We start from the raw sequence: 25574 nt of genomic DNA, 5'->3' as shown, positions 1-25574 counted from the left end.
AACCCCATCAGTGACTGCAACTTTCATTTCTATCATCCTCATCATTGCCGATTGACACTTGCTTGGGGTGTTAGAAAATCTAAACTGGCATTTCATATAAATCATTGTAAGTTATCCATGAGCCAGCCACATTCTGGCATAAACATATGAGGACAGGAAATAGTACTGTTGTGGAAGAGATCTGAATTATGATTGCAGAAGAAATGTAATGTAGCATTCCTTAGCATATCAGTGTTAAAGTGCACTTACGCTCTCAGGTGTGAGTTTGCATCAGTCTCATTTAGCATGACAAAAGTGCTCAGTATATTTTTCAGTTCTCATTCCTTCTCATTATATTCTCCTTTACATCACATTCTCATCATGACAGACTGTAGCTCTCATGTGCTGTGCACCAGCTGGCCTTTGTCTTGAGTAGAAATTAACAAACCAAAGTCAAACTTTAACCAATGGCAAGAAGTGTTGGGGCATGGTTTTTTTTTTAAAAAAAACTTTTGCGCTCTAGCATCCACAGCAGGAACAAGAAAAGCAACACAAGTTTGAAAGCCATGGCTGGTTGTTAAACAGTGGGAGTATGCAGATGCTGCTAAATAAAAGACTTCATGATCACAGAGTGGGAAGAGGAAGCCACATGCTTAACCTGCATGTTGGGGTTTTATTTAGCACAGTGGAACTTTCACATTGCTGTAATTCAGAAGCGTAGCAAGGGGGGAAAGCGCCCAGTGCACTCATGTGTCCCCTGGAATGCTCCCCCACGCCCTTGCTACACCCCCAAAGGGGCATGCGCTCGGTGCGTTGCGCCCCCCCATTCCCTTGGAGCTACACCTCTGCTGTAATTGTTGCCTTATAAGTTAATGCAGATGTAGTGGCAAAATGAGGAATGTTATAGACTAATTCAATACCATCTCTTCTCAGTGATTGTATTAATAGTAGTTTGAAACAATTGCCATCTATTCTAGGAGTCTTGTGATTGCAAAGAAAAAGTTGAGGATCTCTCATGGGAACAAGGCACAGAACTTGGAGGGGGAAGGGAAGGAGTTTGGCTACTAACAGCTAAAGGCTGAAGATTATTTTCCATTGAAGTAAGGAAGTAACAGGGCAAGGAGACCTCAATGCTTCACTTCCTTTTGAGAATAATGGAAAGTTACCCATTCTATTTCCTCCCCTGTAATCTTACAAATGTAATTCTGATATTGTGTATACAGTTGTTGTCACGGGGCTCTGATGGGACAGGTTCAGAGGCTATTCACTATCTGAAGGTATCTTAGTGGCTGCTTGTGCTTCTATATTGTTTCCTTTATTGAAAAGTCTGTCTATATTTACTGATTCAAAGTCTTAAAGTCACAAGAAATGAGCCAGGAGGGGCATTCTGCATTAAGAGATGCAAATAGAGGGCATCTCATTGCTTTCCCTGAATTCTATAAATATTACTATTTGGACACTGCAGAGTTGGAGGTCTAGCATTTAACTCTCCACCTCCTGCCCCACAACTGCAACTTATGATCAAGACATACATAGCAGAAATTCAAGGCTATGCATCAATCAAATGTAGCTACAATTTCGATCTGACTTTAAAATGAGAAAGGCATTCAACACTCATAGAAATGTGGCACAACAGAGTTCCTGAAACTACAACTAGTCTGGTTTGCAAGGTATGCCATTGTGATGGAGATAATTTTGGCGTATTTTGTCTTCATGATAGCGGAGCCAGGAGAGAATCCCGCTCCTGGAATATGTCTGAACTAAAAACGATTGGAAAATTTATTCTGTCTTGTATTTGTTTAGGTAGAAACTGATTTGTATTAGGTAGAAATAGGATTTGTAAGTTTCCCTGTATTTGTGCTTGTATGGAACCTCCTTGGCCCAGGGCAGAGAGCCATCTCTGCCCCACCCGGACTTATCCCATTCACGTGTAAAGTCTCCTGATGCACGCGGACAAAGGGAAACCTCAGCCGAAGCGCCTTGCCCTGCCTAATCTTCGTCGAAAAGCAGGCAGATAAGGGGACTCCACGTCGTAATCGCTCTTTGCTTCCCTGGACCCGGACACCTGGAGTAGGTAAACCTTTTGTGTGTCCCCGTCCAATCAGTGGACACGTCATCGCCTCGCCCTGTACTCTGGCCTTGAGAAACTTGAGAAGGGGATGCCTATCAGGGACACTGATTGGTTCCTGCATGTTGCAAATGAATGATTGGTTGTTTTGAATGGTGGTGGGCTGTCTTTGATTCTCCCGGGCTCCCGACGGGAGAAAGTGTACTTAAGGTGTTGTAAGGCTGCTAGGCGGCGCAGTGTTTTGTGCGGAAGGGAGGTGCTGACACTTAGGTCAGCATCCCAATAAATCACTTTTATTTATCCAAGCCTTGACGGGTCTTGCTTGGGTTCCTGGGCGCTGCCGAGAGCGGGATACCTCTGGAACGGAAAGTGTTATCCTGAGCAGCGCGGTAACAGTCATAAGTGTCAATATTACAGAAACTTAAACGATACAGTTTTCAAGTACAATATCTGTGGAACAGAAAAATGGGGTAGTAGATGTCACATTATATAGTGTGAGGTTTGTGCATCTCTATGCACAATATACAGAGTTTATTGGACTGATGCTATTTTATTCATGTTTTTTGTAAAAGATTTAATCTCCTTTAGGATCAATGAGTCCGCTGTGGCTTGCTTATCTTTTTCCATCCCCTCCTCTACCTATATTCTTGGATGTCCTCTTTGATTTAGAATGTGAGCTGGTGGGACATGCACAGCTATCTCATGCAGCACATAATCTTGTAGGTGTTTGATAAATTTCATTGTAAACATGTTCACTGGTCATGCAAAATCACCCTCTCCAGTGTTTCTGCACCCTAGGGCAGTATATTTTACTGGGTGAAATGACTGATGAAAAATGCAAATATAGTATGACTTTTCAAGCTTCGGGCTTATATTATCAAAAGAAAATAAAATGTTCAGTTGCAGGGATCGAATAGCCTATCCAAAGTTCTGAGACAAAAATAAGCCTGCACTTGGAAGATAATCCTTAATGAGAAAGTCAAAAGATAACAGAAGTAGAAGTGTTATCTGTTGGCATTTTTAAAAATGCAGCAATTTTTTTGGTTCCTTATATACTTGAAGCTGAGCAGGAAGTTAAATGAAAATAAAGGACCAAATAAAGGACTAAACTGGAACAACTTTTGATACAACAAGGAGTATATGTAGATTCTTTACTGACTTCAGCATCAGGCAACAGAAAACAGGTGTATTCCACATTTAATTTGAACAACTCGGCACTAAATATCAAGTGATTTTGTTACAGAAAACCAAGTAAAAACTGCAGGTAAATCCATTACACCTGATGTCAAGAATAGGTTTTAAAAGGTGTGAAGTTGTGCTTCTCATTAAATGATGCAGCATTTTTGTATGGTAGTAATTCTTGTAAGGGCAATATTTCCATTTGCATGATAATGAAGTGCTGTGAAAGGTGGCATGCCAACTCATCAACAAATGAAAGTAGAAACTAATGGATATGTCTAAAAGTCAAACAAGGGTGGTATAACTAAGGGGGGGGGGTTAATGTACATGACAGTTTCCCCAAAACATCTGCATTTAAATATGTCCACTGGAAAGGAGAAATATGCATTTTTTCAAGAGACATTGAAAATAATCTGGTTGGCTAAAAAGTCAAAGGGAATATTGTTTGGTAACCATGCAATCATGGCAATTTCAACCTGAAATTCTAAAATATTATGGTATGTGTATATCTTGATCCTTCTTTTCCCCACTGTTTCTGCTTCTTTTCCCCTCTTGCCAACCCTTTACACTTCAAAATTCCTTAACAAATAACAAAGAAAATGATAGTTATTTGTGCAACCCACCTTAAACCAGAGTGTGACCAATATCAGACAACATAAGTGGTCATAATTCACTGACTAAAAGCCAAGGTGACAGAGCAACAAGACTTGCTCCTCTATGATAGATTCTCATTTCACAGTAAACCATTTGAGACTATTCTGCAACTGTCAATTAAGATTAATGTCTCTTCCTACACTGCTCCCTTTTGTTCAGAAAGTAATTCTTGAAATGATTTCTTCTCAAGTAGGCTTGCTTCATACTATGTCACAGTGGATGGCTGGAGCTGATCCAAGGCCAGCTTCAGTGGCGGCAGACAGCGGGCGCCACTCTTGACTCAACAGCAGCAGCAACAGATGCCAGCAGCTGCTCCAAGCCTGTCCTCAGTGACAGTGGATGACACACTAGGCCCATGGTGGCGAACCTATGGCACTCCAGATGTTAATGGACTACAATTCCCATCAGCCCCGGCCAGCATGACCAATTGGCCATGCTGGCAGGGGCTGATGGGAATTGTAGTCCATGAACATCTGGAGTGCCATAGGTTCGCCACCACTGTCCTAGGCCCAGAGCAACTGTGAAGAGATTCCAAGCTTGGCTGTTGCTGGGTATGGTTCCAGGCTTGCATAGGCTTCCAGGTACTGCTGCAACTGCTGGGTTCAAAGGTAGGGAAAAAAGAGAAAGCAGGGGAATTGTCTGAGGGACAGAGGAGAGAGGGTTTTCTGCACAGCAGAAATAAAACACTTGTAGAACATTATAAAGAGAACCCTATTGGCTTTTTTTGTATTCATGATTCATTTTAGGGGCATCTCTACCACCTTAGCCAAACCTTGGGTGCTTGGCAGCACAATGCCTCAAAATAGGGAGCCTATTTTGGGCATTGGACATCAATGTACCTACAAGGAAAAAGAACTTTGTCTGGACTTGTCTCCCTCCAAAGCAACTTGCATAATGTTCTCTCACAGTCTTCCTGGCAGGATTAAGTCTACACAAAATCCTTTGCCCTGGAGAGAGTTCCCATCGCCCAGCCCTGGACCATATGCCCTGGAGAAGACAAAGGATGTATTAATGTATTAACACCTGTCTAGTGTTGTACTCTTCCTCTAACTAATTCTTTTAACAACCACTTTACTTCACAGCTGTAATCTTTTCAGCTAAAAGGAGGGGAAGGAGGGGAATGTGGGACAGGTCTACAATCGCCAGTGCATTCAAAGGATCCAGACTTACAGCTGTCACATGATTTTTTAAAAATCTCAGCTAATCTTATGGACTTTAGTTGATGGGCAGGGCAATCCTGAGGGAAGGTGGTTGTACTGGGGACAGAGCAGCCATGCTGCCTTTAAAGAGGCTTGAGTGCTGCAGCCAGCAAGTCGAAAGCAATGCTGCCCCTTTCCCTGTGAAAGTGGTCTATGCAGCTGAAATGGCTGCATGAATCTGTGCCAGCAGATGTGGGGGTTCCCAGGCTGCCAGGGCTAAGGAAGATGAGGGGTGTGGGGAGGAGGAGGGGTGTGGGGGGCAATTTTCCTCCTCCCCACGTGATTAAATGGCCACAGCCCAGGGACATTTGACCCCAGATGTCTCCCTGGGCGCTACACCCCTCCTAATGGCTGCCAGGGTTTGAGTTGTCAGTGACTTTGCATATGGACAGTTTTGGAAAAAACCCAATAACAATGTAAATCTGTTTGGCAGGTATTAATGGATATTCAATACAGACCAAATATGACTGGCTCATATTTGTCTGACACCTTTGACTATAGTAGGTTTGCTTGTCAAACACATTCAAGTGTTATGAGTCACCCCAAATGATTGGGACCTACAGGAACAGGCAGATCGAACCCGGTGTGTGGAATTCAGAAAGAGGGTCTTCCAGGGTTTAATTAAAGCTATCCCTCATTCTGTCAACATTGCCAAAGCCTTTGGGGCTCCCCAGAAAAAGGAGGAAACTCCCTGGGATTATATGATTCGACTGAAGGATAGTATGCGGAAATTTGCGGAAATTTGAGTGTATAGACATTATACAACTTCAAACAAAGCCAAGAGAGGATTTGGAGGAATCCCCTCTTCCAGGTGCAGCTAATTGGTTCATTGATGGTTCGTCCAGGGTACTAAATGGGCTTCGTAAGAGTGGGTTTGCAATAATAGAGGAAGGGGGACAACAGATAGAGTCAGGAGGACTCCCTCCCTCCTTTTCCGCCCAGACTGCTGAACTATATGCCTTAAAGCGTGCCTTGGAATTGGCTAAGGGCATGAAAATAAACATTTATACGGATTCGAAGTATGTATGTGGGGTTGTTCATGTTTTTGGAAAAATTTGGAATGAAAGGGGACTTTTGAATGCTAGAGGGAAAACAGTAGCACATGTTAGACTAGTGTCGGAGGTCCTAGATGCTCTCCAGGGTCCCGCCCAGATTGCGGTGATCCACGTGAAAGGACACCAAAGGGGGGTAACCTTGGAAGCTATAGGAAATCGATATGCAGACGAAGCTGCTAAACAAGCTGCCTTAGAAAAAGAACCACCTGAAATTCTTTTAGCCACCATGATCCCAGTAGGGAAAGACACTAATATCCCATTGACATATAATTATCAAAGAGGAAGAATGTGCAGAGCCCACAGGGGGCCAAATGGGATCAGAAGCGGTTGGTATTACTCACAGACGGTAGGGTGTATTACCGGAGGGAATGGCTCCGAGAGGTACTAAAGGCCCTTCATGATGGGAGCCATTAGGGAACTCAGGCTTTAGAAGTGTTTTTGCAGAAGTATGTCAGCAAGCGAGTGTGGACTCTGTCAAAATGGATCAAGATCTAGCTGCCATATTTGCTAAAGATAAACAAAAAGGGAGCCGCACCAAAGCCCTGAGTTTCATCATTGTTCATCCCTTCCAGGATGTTCAATTGGACTTCATTGATATGCCACCGGTGGGGAAGTTAAAACACTGTTTGGTTTTTACTGACAGGTTGACGGTAGAAGTTTTCCCTAATCGCCCGGGCAACAGCAGGGGTGGTTTGTAAATTGATTTTGGAACACATACTGTGTAGGTTCGGTTTAATTGAGTGTTTGAACAGTGATAGGGGCCCCCATTTCAATGAAAGGGTACTCCAGGGGGTTATGGAACAACTTGGGATTCAGTGGGATTTGCATACCCCATGGCACCCCCAAAGCTCGGGTCAGACAGAGAAAATGAATGGTACTTTGAAAACCATGATAAAAAAATTGATGTTACAAAGCCGCCTACCTTGGACCAAGGTCCTGCCGCTAGCACTATTTAATATTAGAACCGCTGCCGACCGGGCTAGGCCTGTCCCCTTTTGAAATGCTATAATGATTTTCTATATGGGATGTGGCTCCTGTAAAAGCTTCCGGTAGGAGCTGCTCATGAGATTAAAGATGCCTTCTTGCGGAAATATGTGCTGGCACTTTTCTCACCCTTGGTTCTGCTAACAGGAAACAGGGACTGATCCATCAAACTCCACCCCTGGAGGTGGCTGTGCATTCGTTCCAACCGGGTGACTGGGTCTTCATTCGTCGGTGGAGGGCTGAGCCATTGCGACCGCAGTGGGAAGGACCTTTCCTTGTCCTTTTGACTACGGAAACAGCGGTCCGGACGGGAGAAAAAGGCTGGACTCATCATACCCGGGTTAAGCCTGCGCCCCTTCAATCGGCCTCCTGAACTGTTGTATGACTCCTCCACTTTCACATACACTTCGAATTCGCTGCTTGCAAAAGGACAACCCAGCTTGGTCGCCGGAGCATCGGTTTGAACAATTTGCCAGTGTATTTGAGAATACTGTTTGTTTTCCCTTTGGGCCTGTGTTAGTGGAAGACGGGAAGTGTCACCACGGAGATTGGATCTGGCAAAGGTGGGAGTATAGGGAGGAGGATCACTTTTGGGGACGAATTCAGGCCGTGGTCAAGCCAGATTCACGAAGGAAAGCATACTTAAAGGGAAAAATATTCATTTTAGCTTATTATCAAGGGCTAGCTACTAAAACCCGGGTAAGGCGGTGGAGAACTTTGTTGCCCGGACAATTAGTGTTCAATAAGTTTTATAGCTGGAGACGATTATTTACATACTCCTCTTGGGAACATTTAGTTCCTTGTGCGTGCTATGGTAGTGCATATACCCAACATAAAGAACGAATTAGAAGAGCAATAGAGAGGGCCACCAACCCCCATGCAAACTTACCTTAGCGACGATAATATCGAGTGGTCTTGCGTCGAGAGGTTTCAAAACATAGCAAGGCAGCTAGAGGACCCAAAGTTCTTTGGTAGAGGCCCTGAACTACATGCAACTGGTCCTTTGTGTGTTTATTGGGAATGGCAGAGATTTGAATTCAGAACTGCTGAACACAGGTGGGGTAAAATACTAGTAGCAAGACGAAAACCAGACGTATATATTGCTAGTTTACCTGCATCCGTAATAGCTTACTATCAACAGAGGCCTGGAAAGCCGCTAGTAAGAGCGTGGTGGTATCGGAAGCCATCTCGATTGTGTTTCAATTGGGTCTGTACCCATTACCAGTCCCTTAGTCAAGATTTTTGGCACCGCCAATATTGTGGGTGTCACATTATCGAAATACAATTGCGTCCTTCTAGAAGAGAGAGAAAAGACGAAATCCTTTCAACTAATATCATAATTCAAGCAAGCCAACATGCAGAGAATGATAATGTGGGTCGGGATATTCTTGCTCAGTTGCTTGCAGAAACACCAGCCCCAGGCCGGGTGGCATCGCTAATCCAGTTCCACTCCTTAGCCCGAAATTCCAGTAGGGCCCTGAATGTGTCTGGAATGCTGCTTGTGTAGCCATGGTCCATCTACGGGATCCGGAGGGTGGCCTCTACTACCCTCCTCAGCCCTCACATTGGACGCCTGGAACGATACATTCTGTGCAGGAGCCACCAATCCTGAAGTGATTAAAAAATCTCACATAGGAATGAGTGACCCAACCCGCATTTCTTTAACACGAATCTGGAGTTGGCCGGAAGCTCTCCTCTGCCTGCAGTGGCACAGGAATGAGGAGGTTGGAACACTGGCCTCCAAATGGATAGATATAGAAAAAGATAGCGAGGAAAAACCCACACCAAAAGCAAAATTTAAAGTAAGGTCTCAATATAAAACCCCCATACAACCCAACAAGGGAGATATTAGGATCCAGACCCAGGATGGGAATTTTATACATCTTATAAGAATCACTCCCAAACCCACCACGCAACCGTTACCACCTACTGCAGCTCCAGAACAAATAGAAGATTTGGGAAACTACCCCTCATGCGAGAGGACCCTACTTATGTCCCAGGGAGGATCAATTTGTAGCGACAACCCCTGGCTTGATACAGACCCCTCCTTTAATTGTTCAGCAGAACTTGAGCCATATCCAGGAGCCCTTTCCTTATATAACAATGTAGTAAACCCTTTTAATATGGTACATCTTCAGATAATATATGATATCAATTTGTATATATATTCACTCCCTCCTGGAATTTATTGGCTTTGTGGTAATTTACATTCGAAAAAAATACTTCCACCAAGGTGGAAGGGAATTTGTACTCTGGGAACCATTGCACCGGGAGGAATGATTTATTACCCAAAGGATCAGCCCAGAGAAGCTTGGGGAAGAAAGATGCAGTGGAGAGCAAAAAGGGAAATAGACCCCACTCTGGGATATGACCCCCTGAACACTTACCTTACAGAAGGAGAACGGTTTGTAGCTATTGCATGGCCAACGTTAGGAGTAGCATGGAATATCAAACAATTAAGAATATTGTCTGCACAATTAGAGGCCCTAGCCAATGACACAGCAGACAGCGTGGCAAAGCTAGAAATAGGAATTGAATTCCCTTTCATTCCGATCCTTTTTCTGTTCGGTCAAGAGGGGGCAAAGCCTCCTGATGCCCAAGCGGCAATAATGAAATCTCTTTAGAGGTCCCTGTTCAGCCAATTATGAGAATAATTCAAGCATTCCCTTTCAATAATACTCACATACGATCAAGTAACAGCAGGTAGCATTTATTGGTCACTTCTGCAGAAGGAGATCAACAGGACCCGAAAGCCCAGTCAATCTGAGGTCTGAGTTGCAACTCAGCTCATATTTAAGGTCAAGGTATTACAAATCTTTACATAGCCCCCACCCTGGAAAGCCCCAAGCTTGTTTTCGGCAGTTATTTCTCGTAAGTAACTTCTGCTTTCTTTGAATAATATGTTATTCTAGCAATTTCAGCAAAACAATGTCTTACACTTTCCTGTAAAGTCCCCCTGGTCCCAGAAGGCCTCCTGTCCTAACTTCTCCTTTCTTTGCGGTTAAGCGCGTTTTCCTGTTACAGTTGGTAGTTTTCAGCAAGCTTATTACAAATACTTCTGCTAACATGTTTTTAAAGCAAGTTCTCTTTTTCTGTTTGCTACCCTACAATATTAATCACTTATGGATTTCTCACAACTCCAAATTTTCCTTATAACACAAGGAAAAATCTCTAGCATCCGTAATTTAGACATTGTGATATGATTCAAGCATTTTCTGGCTACAATTTGATCAACTGGGATTGAAAGACTTTGCTGGATAAATTGTTTCAGGAACCCATACAGGGTAACCAAATTGCTCCAAGGTGAGATCGGTTGTCTGTCTCATTCTGGTAAAATCTTCCTTACTTTAGGCAAACATCAAGCACAGAAACATGATAGAACATATACTAAAACAAATATCTCAGCTTCTACTTGCATGCTGTCTCGGGCACCTCCATTTGCTTCCCAGTCTATTGCTTAGAAGAGGGTTTGATGTTTGCATTAGCAGTCATATGGTGAAGTGCTGAAGAGGCCACAATCTCATGTATTTAAATGCCCCCATTTTTGTGGGATCCAAGATGTGGCTGCCTGCTTACTATGCAATTGGTGTCTTCCCATAAGCTCTTTGGCTTCTCAACCATCTGCAGTGTTAAATGAGTTAAGGTCAGACCATTTACCATGTAACAGCCTGTTAAGATGAGGCCCTATTGAGGGAGCAACTTGCTCTTAGAGACCCTTGTCCTTGCTGCCTCATACATTATATTACCAAGAGAGTTCAATTTTTTTTTTCAAATGAAGCCAAGCCTTCTGCTACTTTGGCTTTACAATATATAAATAACATCAACAAATAAAGCTGCCATGGGTTCCTGAGTAGCAAAGGCTTCCTGGGGGAAGCTAAAGTGCGTGCCTACTAAATCAAAGTGTTTTGTGGAATACACTATAAAATCTTGCCTTATGCCTAAATAAAACCTCTTTTACGGGAAGTGTATCCATGAGATGCCACTTTTCAGCACTGGCCTGTTAAAAATATGGAAAGCAGTTGTATCTAGAAGGTGCTCCTTCTATTAATCTTATTGCTGTGCCCTTTGTGTCTCAAATATTCAAAGTTAAATTGATAAATGATCAGATCCTAACATTTAAAGTCAGTTTCCTCCCACGCAGCAGATGTAATGAGCAGCCTGCAGTCATCCAGACTCTGTTTCTTTTTCCTTAATTGCTCCCAGTATTAAATAAAAGGCTCTTCCCAGCTCTCTGTGCTGCTCCCTGAAAAAAAGGATAAAATACAACAAAATTCTAATGAGCTGACGTGCATGCCTCAAGATGTCCTCCTCTCTCTTTAGCACCCCATTTACATTCTCCTTCCAGATTACTTTAGCCTCTTCTCTCTTTATCGCCACACAACATCAAGCACCATAGCTCAGATTCATGTTGCAGAGCAAATTCTGTGCTATTAGAGGAAAGACTGTCTTCTATTCCTCTGCAAGGAGTTTTGTTTTATTTCCCTAATGGAGGAGTTGGATGTTGAACTGCAGAACTGCTTAAGCCATAACATTTAATTTTCAACTTTTGTCCTTTACAGCCTATTAACTCAGCGGCTGTTTCTCTCCCTTTCCTCATTTTCAGACGCAAATTGATCTCATTGTGCTCAAATGACGAAAAGGTCCTAGAGTCCAAAGCATTTCCGCATGTATTAAGCTCATAAATTAGATCTGTTTTTCTTTTTTAAGCCTCTGCCAACAAAAGGCTGCAACTTGGGATACTGCTTAAATTTGTGGAGATAACAGCTTCTCCTGATCACTTAAGAGAGGCTTTCAATAATGTAAATTTCTGTTTGACATTTAAATATATAATGTACTGCCAGGTGGTAAGAGTACTTACAACATATGGCAAAGTTCTGTTAACACTGTAGAATTGCCAGCTAACCAGAGAATAACAGCTGCCTACTTTGGGGGTGGGGGGGGGGCAGGGAGAGGCTTTTAAATCTGTGGCAGAGAAACCAGGGTAAGTTCAGTCTCCCTGTCCATTTTTAGATGACTTTTTATGCACTTGGCTTAATCCCATCACACTAGAAACTCTTATATTCTGAATGTAATATCAGTTTTTGGGCTCCAATTCCACCCACCCACAAACATATATCACTCAACCCCCAAGTCCTGTCTAGGTTTCAGTATATTTTATTTCTCCCTGTGGAGAAGGAATAGTCACAGTATTCCCTAATTTATGTTTTAATCCCCAAGTGTGCAGAGGCATGCAAATTATGGACCCAGGGACAATGAGGTGAACAAGTTTGGGGGAAGGACCACATACTCCACAGACTGGGGGAAAATAGGCCCCAACTTTATTGTGTACAACCCTGGGAGTATTGCCACAGCATGGGAATGGATCCATCATCAGGTGACATGTTTGCTGGGGATGGGGGTTATGGACCACAGAGTGTTAAGTCCCAGGATCCTGTGGAGGCACAAACTGTTGTCACTTTCACGACTTTGATTCCTGCACTGTCTGTGTTGCTCTCAATGGTGCTGTTGGTCATACCTGTGCATTGGGTTGGGGGCTACGAGATTGGGTTGGGGGCTTCTCATTTCTCCTCAATCCACTTTTACTCCCTTCCCAAGCAACTGTGGTGGTGGCAGCAAGGGATGGAGGTGAGGGTCAGAGGAAAGTTTGTACCCAGAGAGGGTGAGATGCACATGGCTGCTTAGCCAAGTAAGGATGCAGGGCAGACCTGGACAACTACTCTTCTTGTCAGAACTGCCCCACACTCCTACAGCTCTGCTAGCCTCTGGAAGCAAGGACCCATGTCACTGGTGTGGAGCTGACCCAACAGCCTCCCCCTCCATGCTGCCAACCCCAGGACACAAATGGAGCCATTGCTGGTAAAAAAAAAGATGGGAGGGACAATATAATGAACATTTTGCTTCCAACATTGTACCTTACTGAAAATGTAGTTCACTTCATACATCCATATATAGGATCATTTGTATCTTCCACAGGACTCTTGTAAGAGATGTTCATCTAAATGATCGGTGGGATAAGGAGGTCAGATGAGCAACAACCTGAAACACAGGAATTGTATTGACATCTAGTATATCTGAATCATTATGTGAAAGCAAATAATAATGTGGCCTAAGGTTAACAAACAGTGAGCACTAACTCCTGTCTTCTTTCCATTTAGAGTCCCAAATTGATTTTCCCACAGAAAACAATTGTTCCAAAATTCCAGAATCTGAAAGATGTATCTAAAACAAAATCCTGAACCAGTAACAGCACTCCTGAAAATGCAGGATAACAAAAAGCATGACCTCCCCTAAATCCAGGAACAAAAACAATATAAAAATAGTTGAAACGCACATCCCTATTGGTAATAAAACACATTAACAATAATAGTAATTTGCCAGTTGTGGACAAGCAAAGGCCAAGTGGTAGAGCATCTGCTTGGCATGCAAAAGGCAAGCTTGTAAACTTTGTTTTCTATGTGTACAGAAGTTAGCTTTTGCAAGAAATCCACAGGAGGGCAAAATAAAATTTAACCATGTTATTTAGGGATAATAGGGGTACACTAGCATCAAAGCAGCAGAACACACACAGTCCTAGGTTATAAGCAGTGTTGAGTGGATAGGTTTGGAATAGATTAAGAGAACTGAGGGGAATATGGGTTATAGTCACCTAATCTTGGAGTGGAATGGTCCAATGAACAGAGTTGAGTGACCTGTGCTTAGTTCGGGTAAAATTTAATGTATAAAATAAATAAATAAATAAATAAATAAATAAATAACTGAAGGACAACACATTGTGAGGCAATATCAACAGACAGAGAGGTGTCCAGCGACATTGAACAATGGCTACTGGGAGTGAAGGTTTCTTATAGGAAAAAAGGGTTCCTTGGGGTTATGCAGAGGGCCCTTAATCTCCCAGGACAAAGAGCAGTTCTGCCTTTCTGGGGAAAGCGAAGAGACAGACATCAAACTTAAGTGTTGAGTTGTTTTTCTAATGGCTGATTAGCTTGATGGGAATGTCTGAAGGTGGGAGGAAAGTGATAAAATTACAGTTTCTTTAACAATGACACTGTAATTGAGGTGGTCATTAGAGAGAGATTAATGTGAGGAAGAAGTGGGTTAATACAACACTAGTAGGAACACCTGGGGCAAATATATTAACAAGTCCTTTGTCTTCATGGGGTGAATAATCCAGGGCTAGAGATGGGAAGCAACAGCTTCCAAAAAGAGGCATTGTGTTGGAAGGGTGTGGCAGCTATTTGGAAAACAAATATTGATGAGATTTTCAGACAAGATTTTCTGTGTCCTTGTGGATTTATTAGCTAGTGCAGAGAATGGGCTCCCTATTTTGGCAAGGCACTGCTTGGCACCGAAGGGTTGCCAGATGAGTAGACACCGTTCTTAAAACAGAGGCCCCCCCCACTATGGGTCAGTCTGGCAACAACCTGTCCAGAGCAGAGTTCTTGGCAGGGAAGAAGAAGAAGAGTTTGGATTTATATCCCCCCTTTCTCTCCTGCAGGAGACTCAAAAGGGCTTACAATCTCCTTGCCCTTCCCCCCTCACAACAAACACCCTGTGAGGTAGGTGGGGCTGAGAGAGCTCCGAGAAGCTGTGACTGGCCCAAGGTCACCCAGCTGGCATGTGTGGGAGTATACAGGCTAATCTGAATTCCCCAGATAAGCCTCCACAACTCAGGTGGCAGAGCTGGGAATCAAACCCGGTTCCTCCAGATTAGATACATGAGCTCTTGACCTCCTACGCCACTGCTGCTCCTGTGGAGGGGTCTGTGAAGCTAGGGCACCCCCTTCAAGTGGCATTCAAAGCATGTGCTCTAGCTGTCCCATCCTAGATATACCTCTGCATTGATGAATGTATTCATGTTTCAGTGCATGCACCCATCCTGTCACTTAAACTGGACTCTTAGCTTCTATTGGGGAAACATTAGTGCACCAGAAGACTGTAACCCAGTTTAGGGTTGCCCTGCCATACTAATGTTGCATAGCATTGCTATCGCTGGGCCACATCTGCCTTTATACCAAAACTTGAAACCATTTGGATCAATACCAGTCACTTTGAAAGGCAGTGGTTTTCAGTCTTCCCCCAAACCCGCAGATGCCAGACATTTAATCTGAGTCTTCTGGATGCACAGCATGTCTTTCCCCCACTGAGCGACAAACCCTCTCTCCTGATGTGTGCTGCATAGTTAAAATGAGAATTCAGAGAATTTGCAGTATAAGTGCTGCTTTCAGTTTCTGAGTCCTATTATTGTCTATGAATGGTAGCAATTCTCCTGTTGGGAGCCAACAAGCAATCTAATGCAACAGAGTGAGTTTTCTAAGGTTTATTTTACAGTGGATTAATTTAACCACTGCCAAGTCTGAAATTGAGAGCAGGCTTCATGATAACAGTCTCCAAAAATGATTTGGCAGCATTTAGCTGACTCCAAGTTCTCTCTGAGATTTCATGCCATAAAATCACAGTGTGCCTACAAAGACTAGCTGACAGATTTGAGAGCTCTTTCCCAGTCCAGGACTTTTATTGCTTTATGCTATCAGGCAGTACATGGGGTTTTCATAGAAGGGCAGATTTAAGACAGCATGTATGACTCAAGATCATATTTGATGAAGTGAGGCTGTTGCAGATCTATCATGTTGTGTGCTGGAGTAAGGAGCTCAGTTTTGTGTCCTTGTTTGCTCAAATATTCTTACTGGACAAACCAGCAGAAAGTGCTTATCTAGTAGTGGCTACAAAAAACCCCCAGCTTTATTTGCTGATGTGGTAGCTATGGTATACCAAAGGTAATAAGAGAACAATAGTATTCACTGCTATAAAGATACACTAGATAGCGTTTATTGTAACGTTTGTTTCATCTTCTCCCATGATCCTGCAGTGTGTGCAGTTTTTTCCCCATTTTAAAAAAATTTTTTGCCTCATTTTTAGAGTATGGAGTTGGATAGTGCTAATCCTAAAAGTCCACCACTTTACCTGGAATCAGATTGGGTAAGCTATACCTTAAAACCTTCCTGGAACAAGTCACACATCCATTAACATCATGAATTAATTGGGAAGAATCTAACATAGAAGAGAAGAAGAAGAAGAGTTTGGATTTATATCCCCCCCTTTCTCTCCTGCAGGAGACTCAAAGGGGCTTACAATCTCCTTGCCCTTCCCCCCTCACAACAAACACCCTGTGAGGTAGGTGGGGCTGAGATCCCCCCCTTTCTCTCCTGCAGGAGACTCAAAGGGGCTTACAATCTCCTTGCCCTTCCCCCCTCACAACAAACACCCTGTGAGGTAGGTGGGGCTGAGAGAGCTCCGAGAAGCTGTGACTAGCCCAAGGTCACCCAGCTGCCATGTGTGGGAGAGTACAGGCTAATCTGAATTCCCCAGATAAGCCTCCACAGCTCAGGCGGCAGAGCTGGGAATCAAACCCGGTTCCTCCAGATTAGATACACGAGGTCTTAACCTCCTACACCACTGCGTGCATGCCTGCATTTGGTCACTGGGGTGGGCCTAGTTTGGGAGAGGTATTATTTTCATTGTTTGGGTTCTGTGCAGTTTGGTTTTACAGTCTGTCTTTTCTGCGCTTCTGGGGAGTTAGTTTCTAATTTTTTAATGTGGCTATTTTTCTTGGTTGGTTGGCTTTTCTGGTTGGCTTTTGTTAGGTTGCTTGCTTGCTTCCTTTTCATAAATTATTAATTTTGGACAATGTTGCATTCATTGATTAAGTTTGGGAAGGTAAGAATGAGACATGATCTTGCCTCAGTTGCAAAATGCTCCTGTTCCCTCCCAATGTGATTGGGAGAGTGGGTCCCACCTCCTCCCTCTCCCCCACACACCCAGCTTGCACGACCCACCTCCTCCCTCTCCCCCCACACCCAGCCCCTGGCTTAATTCTTCCTGATCCCCCCACCAACCCTCCGAACTACGTCACTTGGTCAGTTGCCTTGCTCAGCCTGCTGCCTCCTTCCCCCCTCCTGCTGCACTAGAACAGTCTTGGCTTGCTACCTCATCCACCTGCCACCTTGTCTGGCCCTGGCTCACTCTGGCCTCACTCTCTCCACCCTTTTGTACCAGCCCAGCCCTGGCTCACACTTTGCTGCTTCGCCTGGCCAAAAGTCTGGCCTGGCCGTGACTTGCCTGGTCCTCCACCTCCCTCCCTCTCTCGCCACACTTACATGGCCCTGGCTTGCCCACACACTGCCTTGCCCAACCCCAGCTCACCCTGGCCTGCCAACTTCCACTCCCCCCACCACACTTGCACTCACAATGCACTCACAATGGCCCTGGCTTGCTACTTCATCCATCCACCTCATCCAGTCCTGGCTTGCTCAGCACATCATCTCGCTCCCTTGCATGGCCTGCACCCTCCCCTCCCCTATGCCTAGTCCCTGGGTGAACTCCCCTTGACAGTGGGGAACCGGCAGTGACTGGGAGTGGTACACAGCATCCATCTAGGGCAAGTTCTGGGTGCCTATTTTCAGCAGTATATCACTGTTTTTCAACTTTATGTATTAGGAGGATGTGTAAAAGTTAAAAGTTAAAAAAACACAATGAGCAGAGACATAACACTATGCTGGACAGAATCTCTTTAAAAAGTGACACATGAAAAAAGTCCTCTAAATGGTGCTTATCATGGGGGAGCACAGGAGCACAATTCATCCTCCCAAGGCAGATGGTCAAGAAAATCAGAGCTACCAAGTGAATGTTTCCCTCTGTCTATGTATTTTTAGAGGTCACTCCTACACTTCAGGTATTTCAAAGGTGGCGAATTTAAATGAAAAATGAGGTCTGCTGATATTAAGTGCTGTAGTTAATGATGTGAGGTTAATGAATTGTGACCTGTGTTATTACAGTGAAATATTTACAACCATTGGAAATCTCAATTAGATTACAGGCTTTCTACTTGATGGATTACAGGAGGGAAATGATACCTTGAGAGGAGTGAAGCAAACTTAAATGTGTTGGAAAAACTGTCCAAGAGATCCAGAAAGTTACTAGTAATAAAAGAGTGTGTTCTTTGTGTCCTTTGGGTAAGGTACTCTTCGGAGCACAGATGGAGCTGCCATTGTCTTGCAGTACAAGATTATGAAGTAGAAGAAGCTTAACAAGATAGAAACTTCCATGTTATATAAAAATGACAAATGGCAGGAGTTGCCTTGAGCAACTAGTGTTCTTGTGGCAATTACAAATTCGTTCTTATTATCTCACTTGCTTGGGGGATGTAATGATTTTACAACTTTAACTTTTCAATAGGTTTTGTTTCTTTAATTCCTTCATGCCAGGATGCTGTGATAGTCCATTTGATGGAATATATGACTTTAAATATTCAGACACATGGGCTGAGTTTAATTGAATTAACTATGATTAGTATGGTCATTTAAATAGGGACCCCTGCACTTAGGATATGTCAAGTGGGATCTGAAATTATGGTTTGAAGTTGGCTTCTTCATAATAGCTAATTTAAAGTATGGTTTTGCATGAGAAAAGGACAAGAACATCCTGGAATGTCTTATAGTGCTACCTTTGTCATACTGTAGGCCTAAATACCTGATGGGTTTCTGCAGGGGGAACTGGGGGAAAGAGCAAACACAATGAACCAGCATTTGTCAAAGCAACCAGGATATACATTATCATCTGAAAGTCAAATCCTGGTTTCACAAACTAGTGTAGTTAAAAAGAACCATGGTTTCGTTTGTGGATTGAACTGACCTGTTCATAGCAGGAATGAGAAGGAACAAGAAAATAGGAAAGTGAAGTTGACCAGCTGAGAAGGTCTAAATCTAGCTTTTTTTGGTCAACAGATATTCAATTGACCTCTCAGTAACCTTCACAGCAATGTGAGTATCTTCCCATTCAAGATACAGTAATTGATGAATATACAGTAATTGATGAATATGTAAACTATATAGTAATTGATGAATATTCATCTATTGTGTATACATATACTGCATTCCCATCTGAATATAATCTGTGAATGCTAGAGGCTAATCTAAAGAGCATAACTAGTAAAATAAGTTGTCCATTTTGTATAATACATTCATTCATTCATTGTATTTCCATGGTGTTCAATTACAAGAATTACTTGAAAAAATAAGGCACGTCATTCTCATGGCAGCTATACTTTGTCTCATAGAAAGATAGAACCTCAATATTGAATCAATCCACAGCCACTTCCTGGGCCTTCTTCGAAAGGAGGTGGTAACCATCTTAAGGGACCAGGAAAAATGATGAACTTGGAAGGTTTGAGTTGAAAAATTGATGAGTGGAGAAGAATCCCTAGATGACCCCAAGCAAAATGCAGTTAAAACTGCCATTATAACCCAAGGGATTCCAGGGATAAAGGTCATTTTGTCCACTGTGGCCATTTTAATATTGGGATTCGTTTTCTACAGTGGAAGCACATAACTTTCACTTCTGCCAAACAATGCAGAACCACATTTTTATCTTTTGGTGGGTCAGAGTATAGATCAATTTCAGATTATCATGTTAGTGGTTTTCCTTTATTTTTGTCCTTCCCGCCTTTATTCTCTCTGCTCCATGTTTTTCTGATTCTACTTGTCTAGATTATTCTTCACTCTCTTCCTGTAAAATGTAGTATTTCCAGTCTTCATGAGTAAGGTATTCTTGAAGTGTTTACAGATCATCACCAGAATTCCAAGCTTGTTCCCTTGTTTGTGGGTCTGTTTGTCATTATAATGGTTAAAAGATCAGTCATTTCCTCCAAGTTTGCAACTCATTAAATGGCTTTATCTGCAGTTTGATGTCTTGTGGAACTGGAATACTGAAGGTGGCTTTCTGTTGCCATAGCATGGACATTCCTTACCCACTGCCTGCATATTGCTTGTTAATTTTTGTAGTCAGTGAATTGAGTGGTAATGATTGAACTCCTCCTCAGCTCAAATTTGAACGATGCCAATTCTGAGTAGCATTAGCATACACTTGAAAAAAGTTTATTTTTAAATCAAGGCTTCCAAGTTGGCTTGCATTATTTTTCATGTGCATGTTCTTGCACTGCTTTGGCAGAATTGTAATGCAGATCTGGAAAGGCAGCATGTTGCCTAAGAAGGCACTCAATACACTAGTTGGTTAGCATTTTTAAATGTGTATATTGATTGGTTTGTTAGGTAAATTTTGAAATTGGTTCTTCTATTGTTCATGGGCAAGCCCCTTGGGGTGTGTATGAAATCCCAGCCATATTCATTACTTGAATCATGATTCACAGGATCCAGGGAGGTATTCTTTGTCAATTTTAGATTCCTATGTTAAAAATCTCAAATCAATTTTAGTAGTGAGTCAACATGCACCAACAGAGCAGCTGCCCATTCTGAGTACACTGAAGCATGCAAGAGGAACTGATGCATAATTTGAACATGGCTTATAACATTTTTAATTTTAATTAAAAATGAAACCGTTCTCAGTGCAAGGAGTTGAATTTGAGAGTTAGGTAAATTAACAGACTGGATATATAATGTTGGTGCCATATGTAAAACTGAGGGGAGAGCTCAGTTTATCATATATCATTGATTCTTTGTATGGATGATTAGAACAATCAAAAACATCTGAATTTAGATGATTATTCTGAGCCGAATCACTCAGTGCTCATGGAGAGATGGTAGAGGGTTGCTGTTTTGCCAAGGTCCAACCAGTCTTGTAATAAAGTTGCTGGAAACGTTTGCCATGAGTTCAAACAGCAATCTCCTGTGCATCATGATTCAATCCACATTGGAAGGTTTGCCATGGCATATGAAATTCTAGTACATGTCCCTGAAAACGATCAGTTTGCTTTGGGCATAGTTCATCCCGTCTTGTAATAAAGTCCAACCAGTCTTGTAATAAAGTTGCTTTGGGTTGGAAGGGAGAAAAAGCTGACCAGGAGCAGAAACAGCTGTATGAATTCATACCTGAGCACATCTTATGGGAAAGGGGGACAGGACAGAAAAAGAGACCCTGTAGCACAATCCAAAGGAAATGATACATCGATCTGTGCAGTTTCCTCCATTAATTACAAGCACAGCACAAAGGCATCAACACTTGTTTTGGTCTGCAGTGACCCAGTCTCCATTTCTAATGGCTATCCCAGGCAAACCTTAAATTGCTTGAAATTCAGTTATGCGATTTAAGTTCTCATATTCTGTGCTAGGGTTGTCAACAAACTGAAGAAAAAAAGTACTGCTTATTTAATACAGACTTAATGGCATCTTATTTACCAGGTGATATTACTTCTGTGAAGAGTTTCAACTGCCCATTTTTGCACATTGTGTTTAAAGGGCCGTGCCTCTTTCCCCCTCCAGGTTGTTGACAGCCCTGTTCTGTGTTTATTAATCTAGATACATTATTTTCCATATGCAACCAAGTAGAGAGGCACAATTAAACATCTTGGTCTCTGGCACATAAGGAATTCTACACCACTCCAAGGAACATGTAGATGTGTTTTGTTCCCATTCTTCAGTGTGTCTCCAAACTTTGTAATGATGCAGTAAAAACTGAAACCCTCCGGCTATTCATTTCTCATTATAGCTCAGTCATCACAAGGTACCTGATAACTTGGGGACATTTATCCAACTTATCACAAAATTACTTTAGCCAGTCCTACAATTTTGTCCGCTGAAATGACCCAACCTTTTTGCTTCCCTTCAGCCAGTGATTTGCTTGAAGAATATGAAGCAGAAGAATGTTAAGGAATGGTTAATGGTACGTTTTAAAATCCCAGATGTGATAAGGGGCTTTGTTCAGCTTCCCTTCCTCAAGTATAACAGTGCAAAGCTTTGGAAATTGACACACAGCTTAAATTAATAGAATAACCTCTTCATTTGTGCTTAGCGTGATAGAACATTGATGCCATGAGTCACTGTGCTGCTCAACAGGGAACACAGATTCCTTTATTTGAATGACCTTTTGCCACTTACATATGTAAAATATATTTTCATCGTGCCAAAAGTACCTGACAGCAAAAAAGTGTAAGTAGCTTTTCCTCCTTTAAGTGTCTGGGGTCTGTCATTCCGTCACACTCTGACCTTGAGTGGGTGATACGGAGAATGCCTTTTTAAACTCGGACAAACAATGACATGTTAGACAAATTGGAATAATAAAAAGGCACACACTTTTTTTGGGACTTTTCATTTTTATGCCAACATGTCTGAAAAAAAGGCTGCTTAGCTTGGATTTAGACTCACAATAAAAAATGGAAAGATGGACATTACAAATTTAACATTACAAGATTCCCTTTGACTATTAATTTGTAGTAATTACTAGTAATTTGCACTAGTAATACAGCTAGTAATTTGTAATAAAATATACAGCCTGGAAACCACACAATACCCCAGGGATTCCGGCCGTGAAAGCCTTTGACTATACATTATACTTTTAAATCTGTGAAACTGGTCTATGTGGAGACCCTTTCCACACAAATCTTCTAAAATGTTTGTAAAACATTTGTAAAATGTTTTCAGTCCCCCTTTCTATTTGCACTACCCTGACCTCTATTTTCTGTTTTTCCCTGTTTTTCCCCAGTTCATGGACAAATCAGTCTCCATGTTTCATAGGCTGTTTCTGCATGACCAGAGGCAACGGCTTCCCACCGGCTTAAATTAAGGCGGTGGAGTGTCGGGACTGTTCGCACGGTCTCGTGTGGGCAGGGTGTGAGGAAGACACTGGGGGTTGGAGAGCAGTGTGGGCATGTCTTTCCAGCCATCCAGAACTGCATAGGAAGCAAAGGTAAGTGTCTTCCTCACACCAGAGGGGCCAAAAGCGGCACCCTCATGCTGGTGCGGTTTGCACTGCGCCAGCTGGAAGACGACGCTTTTGTAAAAACTAGCTCCCTGAGCGAGTTTCAAAAGTGCTGGTTTCCCACCGTTTCGGGAGCTGGCACATGGTGCTGCTGCGATGCAGCAGTGCCAGATGTGCGAACAGTGCCCCAGGGACAATGTTTTTTCCATCCCTAGGGCACTGTTTTTTGGCCGTGCGGAAACGACCACAGTCTTATGATAATTGGTACTGTGAGGATTAAGCCCCCCAAAATAAAAAAACACTCTGAAATGCTCCAAAAACAAAGCAGAGGGCTACTGCAAGGAGTGAACTCACAAAATGGCATCTTAAACACAAATTAAGCCTTTTTAAAAACATTTCAGACAAAAGAATTGCTAGAAATGGGGATGCATTTAAAATATTTTGAGACTGCAAATAAAACCCTCTGGGGGGAAAATGTAGAACTCCTTGGAGGAAACATTTTATTTCCTGCCCCAAAATGTTTTAAAATGTCTTTGTGGAAAGGGTCATTGTCTCTTATGCAACACAATGGCTTGGATCTGACCAGCTGTACCATTGCACAAGTAGGCAAAAGGTGATTCACTCTGACTACCAATGAGGTTATGTTTTGAATCAAAGGACCTGCACAGACAAGAGCCCTGGACAAAGGGTGTAGCAAAGAGGAAAATAGGTCAAGACTGAGGCCCCATCCACACAGCAAATGTATAGTGGGTTGAAGTAACCCACTTTCCTGTTTCTGAATTCACATGCAAGAGGCGTGTCTTCTTTAAAAATTACCCCCCACTGATGTGTAGCTACACAGGCATGCACAAATGAACCACCACAGCCATGCTGACTTCTCACGATACCACGATACAACCATTTGCACCTGCATAGCTATGCAGGTGTAAGCCGCAAAATTTTTAAAAAGCAAAGCACAGCCAAATAAAGTGCGTCCTGCCTGGCCATTTGCTCACAAGTGGCTTCAATCTGCGATTTTTCAAAAGACTTGCCTCAAAAAACCTAGTTTGGGGGAAATAACATGGGGCAGATTGGTTTTAGGGGCAGGATCTGTGCGAAGTGCCCCCCCAAACAGATTTTTTACCCTTTCTAAACCCGTGTTTGATGGCCTGTGCGGAGTGGACCTAACTGGATCCTAAATTAAAATGTATTTTCATTTTCCACCTTTTTATATAAACAGTGTCATTATGTGATAAGCACAAATAAAAGAGGAAGAGAGACTGCTCAGCTAGTGTTCTGGCAAATAAAATAGAAATCCAGTGACACCTTAAAGAATAACAACATTTTTCTGGCCTTGAATATCCATTTTAATGTTTCAGAGGGTAGCTGTGTTGGTCTGCAATAGAACAGCTAGGCTTAAGACCAGTAGCCGCAGAGGCAGAGCTTTCATGGGACAGTCTGTGGACAAATGCTCTGGGAGCCTGCTGTTCAGTCATGTGTGGGCCCCTGGAAAATCACCCACCACACAGCGACACCACTGTCTTGTCGCTACTGCACCAGGATTCTAAAAGTCCCATGCCCCCCCCCCCCTAGCAAGCCCTCTTGGGCTCATCTGCCCCCCACCCCGCAAGGAAGCCTGGGCCTGTGGAGCAGCTCTGCCTTCCCTCACTCCTGCAAAAAACCTGGGCCCATGGAGCAGCTCCATGGGTCCTCCCCTGCCTCCCCCCAACCCCATGAGGAAGCCCAGGCCCTGCCACCCTAACCTCCAGCTTCCCACTCTCCCCCACCTAAGCCTCATTTTCAAACCTTCCCCCACCCTTACCCTCACTTTGCCTGCATCCCCCACCCCAGTACTAACTCTCAAGCCTCACCACCCTCATACTCACCTACCAACCCCCAGCCACTTTCCACTCTCCCCCACCCAATCCTAATCTTTCCATCCTCCCTTCACCCCTAGTCACACCTTCCAATCCTTCCCACCCCAAGCCTTACCTTCTAACACCTTCCTTAGTCAATCCTTCCACCCCTAGTCCTCACCTTGCCACTCTTCCCCACCCCAAACTGCCATGCCAAGACTGCACTTTCAACACTCCCACCACCCTAAGTCACTCTGTTCCATCCTCCTCCACTCCAGCCCTCACTTTACCACCCTACCCCCACCCCCACCCCCACCCCTTTCCACCCTCCACTTATTCTCACCTTCCTTCCTACCTCAAGCAACACTCTTCAACCTGTCCCACCCCGGGCCACAGATGCACACCCAGGTAAGTGTCACTGGGTGGAATGGGGGCTGCTTCAGCCCCATTAAAGCCCATTACTGGGGAGGTCCTTCCTCTTCTACCCTTTTCTAGGGCCCACTACATCTCCCCAGCAATGGGCTTTGCTGCTAGTAAATTGATTGGTTGTGGTGGGGGAGGGAGCAGAAAACTAAGATTTTGCCCTGGTCCAATTTCCCTAGCTACGCCTCTGAGTAGCCTCTTAAGAGACCATCAAGATATTTTGAGGTATGAGCTTTTGAGAGTCAAAGCTGCCTTTTCAGATATCTGATGGAGAACTTTGGATCTCAAAAGCTCATACCCCCAAAAAACTTGTTGGTCTGTAAGGTGCTAGTGGACTCTCATTTAGCCATTTTAATGTATGTTTCTTACTGCAGCAGTCTTTATCCTGCTTATTTGAATTTCAGTTGTTTAGCCAGGTCCTACAGAGCTTCCAAATCCTTTTGTGTCTAGGTTTCTTGAGGCTGAAGGATTTAGGGTCCTTCGGGGAAAACAT

The sequence above is a fragment of the Sphaerodactylus townsendi genome, linkage group LG10, assembly GCF_021028975.2.
Source record: "Sphaerodactylus townsendi isolate TG3544 linkage group LG10, MPM_Stown_v2.3, whole genome shotgun sequence".
Taxonomy (NCBI): Eukaryota; Metazoa; Chordata; class Lepidosauria; order Squamata; family Sphaerodactylidae; genus Sphaerodactylus; species Sphaerodactylus townsendi.
The sequence above is the reverse complement of the archived record's forward strand: the minus strand, read 5'-3'. Positions refer to the sequence as shown.